This window comes from Agelaius tricolor, unplaced genomic scaffold, assembly GCF_023055355.1.
Source record: "Agelaius tricolor isolate 1412-34295 unplaced genomic scaffold, bAgeTri1.0.p SCAF_3, whole genome shotgun sequence".
Taxonomy (NCBI): Eukaryota; Metazoa; Chordata; class Aves; order Passeriformes; family Icteridae; genus Agelaius; species Agelaius tricolor.
The window spans coordinates 7,861,261-7,871,345 of record NW_027269263.1 but is presented as its reverse complement, the minus strand read 5'-3'; positions in this window follow the sequence as shown (position 1 = coordinate 7,871,345).

The following is a 10,085-nucleotide window of genomic DNA, read 5'->3' as shown; positions in this document are numbered from 1 at the left end:
CGCGGGCTCGGCCGTGTGGCCGGGCCGTGCGCGTCCCATATGCCGTCCTGAGGAGGGAAAGCAGCGTTCTCCCATCCACCGGCACGGGCAGTGTTTAATGTGCGCTGGTGAGCCAGGCCAAGGGGAGCTGCAAACCCCGACCTCACGGCTCTGCTGCTCCTCAGGGCTCTGCTGTGCTCGGAGCTGCCTGGGATTCTTTCGCCGCAAACACCGCATCAACAGCAGGTGTTTACTTTTCCGAAGTACTATATACACCTGCTTACATCTGTAACAAAACAAGCTCAAAACACAAGCTGCAAGTAAAATACACAGACACAGTTCTGTTGCTGTTTTAAGGCCCTCATGTCCCTGTGAAGCACTGGCCACTGATAGCTCTAGACCCTGGCAGTCTAAGAATTTGAGCCATATCTACTATACTTGGAGAAAAAATAAAAATTAGATGATGCATGGATGAAGAAGAACCAGACCAGATCACTGCCACAGTGAACTGGTTACAACTCCACATGCAGATTTCCTGGTGTGCTCAGAAAGTTTTTACAACAAAAGGAACATATTCTTTTTCCAGTCCAGTAAACATTGAGTACAATTTGTTCTTATTTCCAGGGGATCTACATAACCCATTGTCACTTATGTCTGGAAGTTACTCAGCCATTCATCCCCATCCATCTCAAAAAAAAAAAAAAGAAAGCAATCCTATACAAGTCTGAAGGATTTCAGACAAAATCCTACTCCTTTTTTTCTTTTTTTACAAAGAATGACTCTCACCTTGTTTTTACAGGCAAAACCACAACAAGCTGAAAGAAATATAATCAAAATCAACTTTGGATTTCAAAGTGTCTGTCAGTATCTGTTTGTTCTGTACTTCCAACCAAAGCTGAGTTCTTGACTGACAGTACAATTACTACAATTGAGATTGCCAAAAGTCTGATATGCTTGGGATTTCCCAGGCTTGGTTATTGGTGGAGACCAGACATAGCTTTCGAAGTTCCTGCATTATCCTTTCTGTTAATTGCATTGCCATTTCAGTATGTGATTCTGCTAAGCATCAGTACAAATCCATCACAAATTCTGGGAACAAGGAGAGAACAAGATCATCAATATTTAGAAAACAGGTGAAATGAAAAACAACATCCTAGAGAGTTAGTAATCTGGTACTTGCTTTCTTTGATGTTCCTAGTGTGAGAATATTTTTGCAGCAGACAAAATGAAAACTCACATTTAACTTTCAGCATCAGATTTTCCATGTACAGCTACAAAAAAATTAAGTCATCTATGAAATTACAAGACTTGGTAAAAGTAATTTTGAATTTACGGCATTGTTCTAGAGTATTGTAGGTATTCCTGTCAGCCCAACTCTTCATCACCTTCCACAAAACAAAAATGTATAATAACTGGACAGCTTTTTAAATCCAGCCTATATGTTAATTAATCCCACATGCAATTCAGTTTAAATTAATAGAAAAAGTCTCATTGTTCTTCTCCTGAGCACAGCTTAGCCCGGTCTCCAAGTCCCAAGACTATAAATACTGTGAACAATAACCACCTTGGTAGGTGAGGCATTTTCAAGGAAGAATTACAAGAACTTCTCTGAATAATACAAGGAGGAGTAGTAATAAAGAAGATATTTCCAGCAGTCAATGTGTTAACAAAGGTGTTGTTTGTTGTGCCATAAGCAGTGAGAGGATACTGCAGAGACAGGGATTTATGTTCCCTCACTGTGACACCAGCATTAAGTTAAAAAAGTCTAATAGAAATCTGGAAAAAGACAGTACAGTGTTCTGTAGCACTTAGTCATCACTCAAAACCTCAAGGCTTTAAATCTTCACATTAATTTCTTTTTATATTATCAGATTAGAATGTGAATACTTCTATTTCGTCTGCAAGAACCTGAGATGTGCCAACTATTATTGGTGGTCAAAATCCCATCTTTGCTGCAGGCAGTTTAGGTCCCCAGATAACCAGGACTAGCCAATTAAAAAAATCATTCTCCCCACATATCAGACAACATGTTTTTCTAAGGCTTGATGTATGCAATACAAATAGAAAGAAAAGTTGTTTTCTATATGTAATTCTGTTAGCTAAGACAACTTCCATGGGGTGTTTTGCCAGCAAGTTATTCTCACAAATCAAACTAATCCCTAAGTGTTAGCAGTGATACTAGAGACAGAACTAAAACATGAGGTAATGGTGTTTAAAAATAAGTTGTTAACTCAACTTCAGACAACTCTGTTCTTTCCTGTGTCTGCTGGTCTCCAAGTAATGACTCAAATACTGGAAAATATGTGATAATGTAAACTGGTATGAAGGAGCACACGTGGAAATTAATTTGTCTTTATTTGGGGTCCACATCACTTCTTCCAATACTTAAATCAGCTTTTCTTTAATCAGCAGAGAACATGCAGAAGTAAAGGATGTCAACTTTAAGAATTTTTTCCAAAATGGCACTTAACATGAAATATGATCCTGCAGGCTAATGTTACATTGAATACCTCTTAATCAGATCAGTCTGAGTGATCCTCGAGATGACTGTGATGACACAATGCACAAGGGAACCCAGACTTTCCCTCGTTTTATTGCCAGCATTGACCACACCTGTGATACTTGGTGCAAACTGAAAGGCGTTTAGGTATGTCTGACTATTAAAAAAATAAAAAGAAAAAAAGAAAACCCCACACCCAGCAGCACAAAGAGTTTCAGAGAAGAATTACCCCCCAAAGAAGAACCTCAGAGGGCTGTCTTACAGAACAAGAAAGAGCATAGGCCCAAAATGAAAATGGCATGAGTTTTGTTATGTACATACCATGTAAGCTGATTTATATCTGGCATCCCACTACTATTCATGGCCTGTGGAATGAACTAGGACTTTGGTGAGGATAATAAACATGATTTCTTTCAAGCTAAAGGGAATACTTACAAACTGTTTCACTTTTGACTGAGAGAGGCTACACTGTGTCCTCATTGACAAACAGCAGCTCTTGTAGCACTTCTGAAGGCTCAGGGCACAGAAATCATGTGATCTCTGCATGTACACACATAAAACACCTCTGAGAACCTGGTAAATGTTTCATGTGTATTACGGATGACAGCTCAGACACCACATCTAATTTCTCAGGTTTGAAGGTTTTGTTGACACGGGGAAAACACACAAACCTCCCTGCAGCCTGCTCAGCCCTGCCATCTCCTTCCCACATCTGAGAGCACTCAACACCTCAAACCACTTGGCCAATACAGACACTCCTGCTCTTCAGTCACCGAGGGATGTATTTCTAATCAGCTTGTTCAGCCTTCAACTAAAGCTTCTGCCTAGGCTAAGAGATACTGCAATTCATTAAAGCACCATTAAATGAAATTAAAATGCAGTGCTAGGAAAGCTGACAATGTCTTACTGCAGCTTCTGTGGCACAGCATTCAAACAGAGCGGCTTCGTAAGCAATAAAAGCATTTGACAGATTCTGTCAGTTGTTTTTCACAGAGGTGAATGACCTTGGACTGACAGAGAATTGGCAAAGGCAGCACAGAAACAACCTCCTGTGAAAGAAGAAAGAAAGAAAGAAAGAAAGAACAGTCTCTTACCACCTTAAAAGAATCTGAGGAATGTTATTTTCCTTATCTTTATTATATTTCCTGCTTATGAAAGCTTTCCTAAATGTGTTTGCAAAAATTATTTTGCTATTTTACAGAACCATCAGATGCTATTAACTCAAGTCTTGGAAACCATACCCTTTTATAGTCCCTTTAACAAGAGTACTTCTCCCACTAACAAATGTTTTCATATGAAAATTTTTGCCTCTGTTTTTATCCTGATATGCTTTTCATTTTTCATTTTGGTATTGATACTTAAAAATAAGTGGAATTGTGTTCATGTGCACCTATTTGGTAAAAGTATCTATCTAACTCTTTTTTGCCTGAGCTACTTACTTGCTTTCTGTGTTTCTAGTCCAGTAATAATAAGACATCATTTGAAATTAATTGGCCACATCTGATGTGGAAAAGAGAGACTGTAAGGGCACACTAGCCAAGCACATGGTTAAAATGAGAGCAGAGAAATAAAGCAAATGAAATCAGAAATATTAGTGCTTGCACTGTTCCTCACAAACTTCAATATAAAGCAGATCTGAGTACTTTCAGTGTTACACTTCCACAAAACAGCTGGATAGAGAAGATTCTGACTATTTAGTTCTGCCTGGTGAGCATTTGTCAGCTGTCCCTCCTCCCAGAAGAAAATGTGTAATCCAAACAAGTTATGAGATTTCCTGGTAACTGAAGTGGCACAATTTTACTAGCCAGACACCTTGGAGTGTGAATTCTCGTACATTATTTCATCCACTACATCACACATCCTAAAAACTTGCCAAAGCTCTCAATATGGTTTAATACAATTTCAAATAGCACACAGTTTGTACAGACTTTAAAAAATGCCAAAACACAAACCACAACCAACAGACAGATCCAGTAATAACACAGAATAATCTGAATTGAAAGGTACTAAAAATGATCATCAAATCAAGCTCTTAAATGAAGGGCCCATCCAGGGACTAATATCAAGCAATCCTAAATGAATAGCGATGCAAGTTTTGTAGCTGCTTTTGCCCAACTTCCTAGCTTTGCAGCCTAAGAGTGCATTGAGAAGATTAAGTGGCAATTCCAAAAGAAAAAAACAAACACACCACCTTTCTTTTTCTTTTCACATGAGATATGCTTTAAACTGTAGATTCACTTAGAAGCAAACTTAGCAAAGGAGTTAGAAGCCCATCATTATTCTCTGTTAATACAGAGAATTACAGCACAGGCTACCTGTTAGTGACAGGTGAACACTTAGCATCTGGGCCAAAGGAGAGTCTGAGTCTGCAAGGCAAAAAATAAGCAACCCTGAATTATTTTGTACCAAATCTCAAAAACAAAAATGCTGGCAAAGCAGGCACAGCCAGGTGTGTCTTTACTTAAAACCACAGTGGACAGGAAATGCAAAGAAGCACACTACAGAGACCATCCCACTGTCTGGAAGATGGAGCACATCCTAAATACCTTTCACCATCCTCAACCACTCCCATAAGCTCTTGGACAAGCTTGTTCAACCCTCATAAAAATATCCTGCACTAAGCCAAGTCCACAAGGCTCTCTTATCTACATGTAATTCAAATTTTGTGTTAACACATCAAGCACCAGGCCAAAAAAATGTAGATATACCCCTGACCTGGCCAAGGCAGTCCCAAAAAGTAGGTGTCACATTCATAGGAGTCAGGACACAATTTCATCATGTCTTAGAACAGAGGGTTTTCTATCGCCAGGTTCAGTATGTGCCCAACAATTCATCCCCAACATGGCAGAATGGAAAAAAAAAACTTACAGAATTCAGCATTTACACCAGGTCACAGATTAAGGTTTCAAATGTATCAAAATCCATCATTTTCTTTACAGACAAATTTAGGTGATGTGATCATATAATATGTCACTTATTACTCAACACTTTATATATAGCCCTGGCTTTTCTTGAGATGACTTGAAAACTCTGCCAGCTGTACTTGACCTCCAAATAAAGGATTCATCCTGCTATGCAAAATGTAGCATGCATAGAAGCAAAAAAGAGGAATATCCTTCACCCCCAAAAAATTGAAATAAAAGGAAGTAATTAAAAAAATGCAAATATGGCAAGAAATTAATTACTAGAAAATTACTAAAAATCCATTCCATTCCATTGCACCATGGTTGTAACTAAGTTTAGCCTAATTACACCATGTCTGGAGCCTGCAAAGATTTATGGATACACTTGACTTAGGAATCTCTGTGAAGTTTTAGCTCCTCACTGCAAAAAGGGAAGGGGGGGGGGGGGGGTCGGGGGTCTTCATAGGCACAAGCTCCAAGAACACAGGACTCACAAAATAGTGAGCTAAAATAGTGATATGCAAGTTGTGAATGACATTCCAACAGAGAAGCCTGTAAAAGGAGGACTCCGTCCCCATAACTTTGTCCATAATGTTACTAAGCAACATGAATTTGCAGGCACTTCACTGCTGCAATTACAGTTGATGTCTCAGATAAAATTGGTACAGCTTCAGTCTGCAGTCTTGAGTAATTTCTGAAGCCTGTAATTAGTTTTATCAGAAGAAAAGCTCAGACTATTTCATTTCATATAGAATAAATAGACAGTTAGTTTAAAGGGGTTTTCATGTTCTCTACATTTTGACATAAAATTAAATACATGTTTGCTTTTGTCCTTTATTTTTGATATTTTAAGCAGCAGATGCCCATCCAAGAAGTCTCAATATCCCAAAGAACTGAGCACCATAAAGCTAATCATCCTGTTTATTCTGGAAACTTCTTACTGATAAGAATTTTACACAGAAGAAATATAACATTATAGCCATCCAGTGTGGCACTATGCCACTTGGCAAGTTCCTGGTGTCTATCTTGCATGAATTAAACACTACAAACATTTATAATGAGCCTCTCAGGAAACATCATCACTCTTAAATCAGTGAAAATTCATCCCACATGAAGAACCTTACTCTCTAATCTGCCCTTCGTTTCTAGTGTATACAAATTCAAGTAGTTCTTACAGAAATCCATTTTTGGCAAATAACTGAAAGTATCTTTGTGTCTTCCCTAGCTCAACCTCATAAAAATTGGAAGATAAGGAAAACTTCTCATGCACTTGAGAGCTCAGAAAAACTTAGTATAAATATGATAACACAACAGCACATTAAATTATGAGAGATCTCTCATTGCACACATGGTTAAGTGGGTGTATTATCAAATAATAACTTGATCGTGCACATCTGAAACCAACAGAAGCTTTGCCTGTTTCCTTGGGACTGAACCAAGAGTTAATTACTACAGGCAATGATTCCAGAACTGTTAAATGCTAAGCAGCTTGCACTTAACTACAATAACAAGGAATTGTTGGGTACAGACTGAGTTTGAAGTCATGATTAAGATTTTACTCTGATGTCCTATTGAGCACTTATATATTTAAAAAATCTGGATACCTAGTGATAGATCTAAATTCAGATAATGGAGGTCTTTGAAATTCTATTTCAAGAAATACAGCTAAATCTATTAAAACCTAGTAACACATCATTCTGAAAATACAGCTTACTCAGAAAATCTGAGACCATAGATGCTTTTGTTCTTAAAAATCTACTGCAAATCCTTTGAAAGACTTCATTAGCTTCCTCAGATTGATATTTTCACCACGCCATCCACTGCATTCTGCTGCTTCTTTAAAATAATGTACATTAGCATAGTATTAATAAAAACTCACAGCAAGAAGCATTTATTTCCTTAAGAGTGTCTAGGTCTTGTAGCTGGAGAACTTGTGAATCACTTGTTACCAAACCATTACAAAAGATTTCAGTCTGTCTCTTTTTCTTGTTTCTGTCTTTTGGGACAATGCAGAAGATTCACTCCCCCTCCTTTCCCTGTAGATTTAATGAACCAGGCATGACAGCATTTCATCTGATACAGCATCTTGTCAGATCCAAAGTCTATTTCTCTTAAATTTTATTATTATCTGCTTTGGTTATATAATCATTCCTACAGGTATTTTCATATCCTTTCAGCTACAAACAGAATGAATTCTCAAAAAAAAATCTCAAAACTACTTCTTTATCCTTAGCCCTCCAAATCCATATTGTAATTCAGAATACACAACATAGATGAGAAAACACCCAATACAAGAGGGTAGCAAAGCAGCTATGGATTAAACACTTTCACACCAAGAGATAGAACAGAGTCAAATCAATCAATGATTAAGAAATGCCAAGCTAAAAGCACATAAGAAAAGTAGCTGGACAGGAAGTCCTGAGTATTCTAAAACAGGTATTGTCACTCATCCCTGTTAAAGCTGCTCCACTTCACATGAAATAGTTAAATCACTTGGTCCAGGAACAGACAGGATGGTCAAATGACACAGAGAAGACCTGAAAAGGAGTTTTACAACTAGGGTACTCTAAAACCAGGAAACCAAGTCCAGAGGAGAAGAGTAATGCATCCTAGAAAAAAAATAGATCAATAAATATTTCATTTATTTTTCAATATAATTACCAGTAGCTCACTTACCAAGCTGCTCACTTACCTGGTGCTTTTACAGTGATAAAAGTACATGGAGTCACTGGAGTTTCCTGAACTCACCCCATAGCAGCAGCAAGAAGAGAGATTTCATAGTTGCCTGTATAGCTGGAGCACCTCAGCCAGTGTATCTCGCTATCCCCTAAGTTAAAAAAGGAAATATTTCAGAACCAAAATCCCAGGCTCACAAAAAGCTGTAACTATTTAAGGAGCCTGCAACCTTTCTTCCCTACAAAACTTTTGTAATCTTCATCATCCACCCTCCCTCCCTCCTCTGAGGCTTCAGCTGCCAGTGTTCAAGCCATGCTCTGGTGGAGCACAGCTGTATAACCTGGAGCAGGGTCCTGTGAGAACATCTGGAAGAGGCTTTGTCTGTGCTTCATCCACACACCTCCTCTCTTTGGCTCCTGAGCTGTGTAGGAGAATAGAACATAAATAAATAAAGGTAGTACAGAAAGTAATCTTACCTCATAAAGTGTTGCAGCTGAGCCAATTATTAAGGATTAGGAGCAGGCCTGATTTTAACAGGCCACACCTGAAGCCAATAAGAAGAGTGTTATAAAAGAGTGGATTGGCTAGTTGAGGGGAACTGGAGTCAGTTGGCTGCTGTGAGGATAAGGAAGAGTCAGTGCCCAGAGGAGCTGCCTACAAGAAACCTCAAGGCAGTATGAAACTCTGGCAATATGGAACCCTTGCAATATAATGATACTAGAACTCTTGCACTATGATAACAGAGCTGCAGTTAAACTCAGGATTGGGCCTCAGTTTGCTTCTAGGCTCTGCTCTAGGTATACCTGGCTTGGTCAAGGTGATATCCTGGCTAGACTCATCTGCACCTGGTCAATATAGACTTTTCTAGTAAGGAAAAAAGCAGTGGTGTTATCCTTAATATTCATTTCACAATCCCAAAATAAGGTTTGTCTTTCTTTTTGAGTAAACTTAGGCATAGAACAAGCAGTTGGGTTTTTCATTGATATAAAAATGGATTTCACAAAATTAATTAGAATTATTTTTCCCTAATCAACAATCTTTTATTATTTCTTTGGAGGCCTTCTTTTCTTTTAGTATCTCTTTAGAAGCCATTGTTGGACACAGTCAGTACCAGATGCAACTTTTGCTTGGTAAGTTCCTGAACAAGAAACTCATGGGAAGGAAAGAACTTAGCCCCAGTGTTGGAGGTGCAGATAAGAAGCTGTGTTGTGCAGCTTAAGGGCAGAAGCAACTTCCTATCCTGGCAGATTTGCTTTGGAAGCACTGACTCAGTTTGCACAATCATGGAGCCAGTATCCATCTTTGGAAGGTGGCCTCCCTCCTGGAAGAACCAATTTGTTGTGCGTTTTCCACTTCTTTGAGGCAGCCTTCTTGAAATTCTGCCAGCACACTTCTTTTGGACAAGGTAAGCAGCTGTGCTGGGTTTTGGCGTGCAGGACATCTAGTGCCCCTTGCAGGTAATGCCCAATAGCAGTGTTCTGACACCTTTGTATAGGACCAGTCCCTGGATGTTTTGGATTTTGGAGGAGGGGATGCCATTTTTTTTGAGATGGGCTTCTAGTCCCTCTCTTTGGCAAAGAAACCAAGTTTGGATGGGCACTTAGGGTGGTCTTAGTGAATTGAAAGTCTTTTCCCAGTAGGCAGTTCTCTGGGTTAGAGTTGTTGAACTGTCAATGGGAATGCAGAGGCCAGGCCTCTGCAGGACAAGTTTTTGTGCCTTGTAGCTCTAGTGTGTGAGCAGTCCCTGGTGCCATCCCATTTGGATCCTGACTCTGAGAGATTGAAGGCTTATGGTGGTACCTAGAGCTGAGAAGGAAAGTGGCACTAGCAGGGTGTGTGTAGTTTGATGGGTGCAATTGAAATGGTAGGCAGCAAAGAGCTTTCTCCACCGACAGTTTTGAAAGCTCTGTTTTTGGCAGGTGTTTTCAAGTTTGTTACCAGACTCTACAAGAGTGAAAAAGCTTGTTAGGGCAGAAGAGTTGGTGTTGACCTTTGATTGTGGTACAAAGAAGAGTACCCACTTGGAT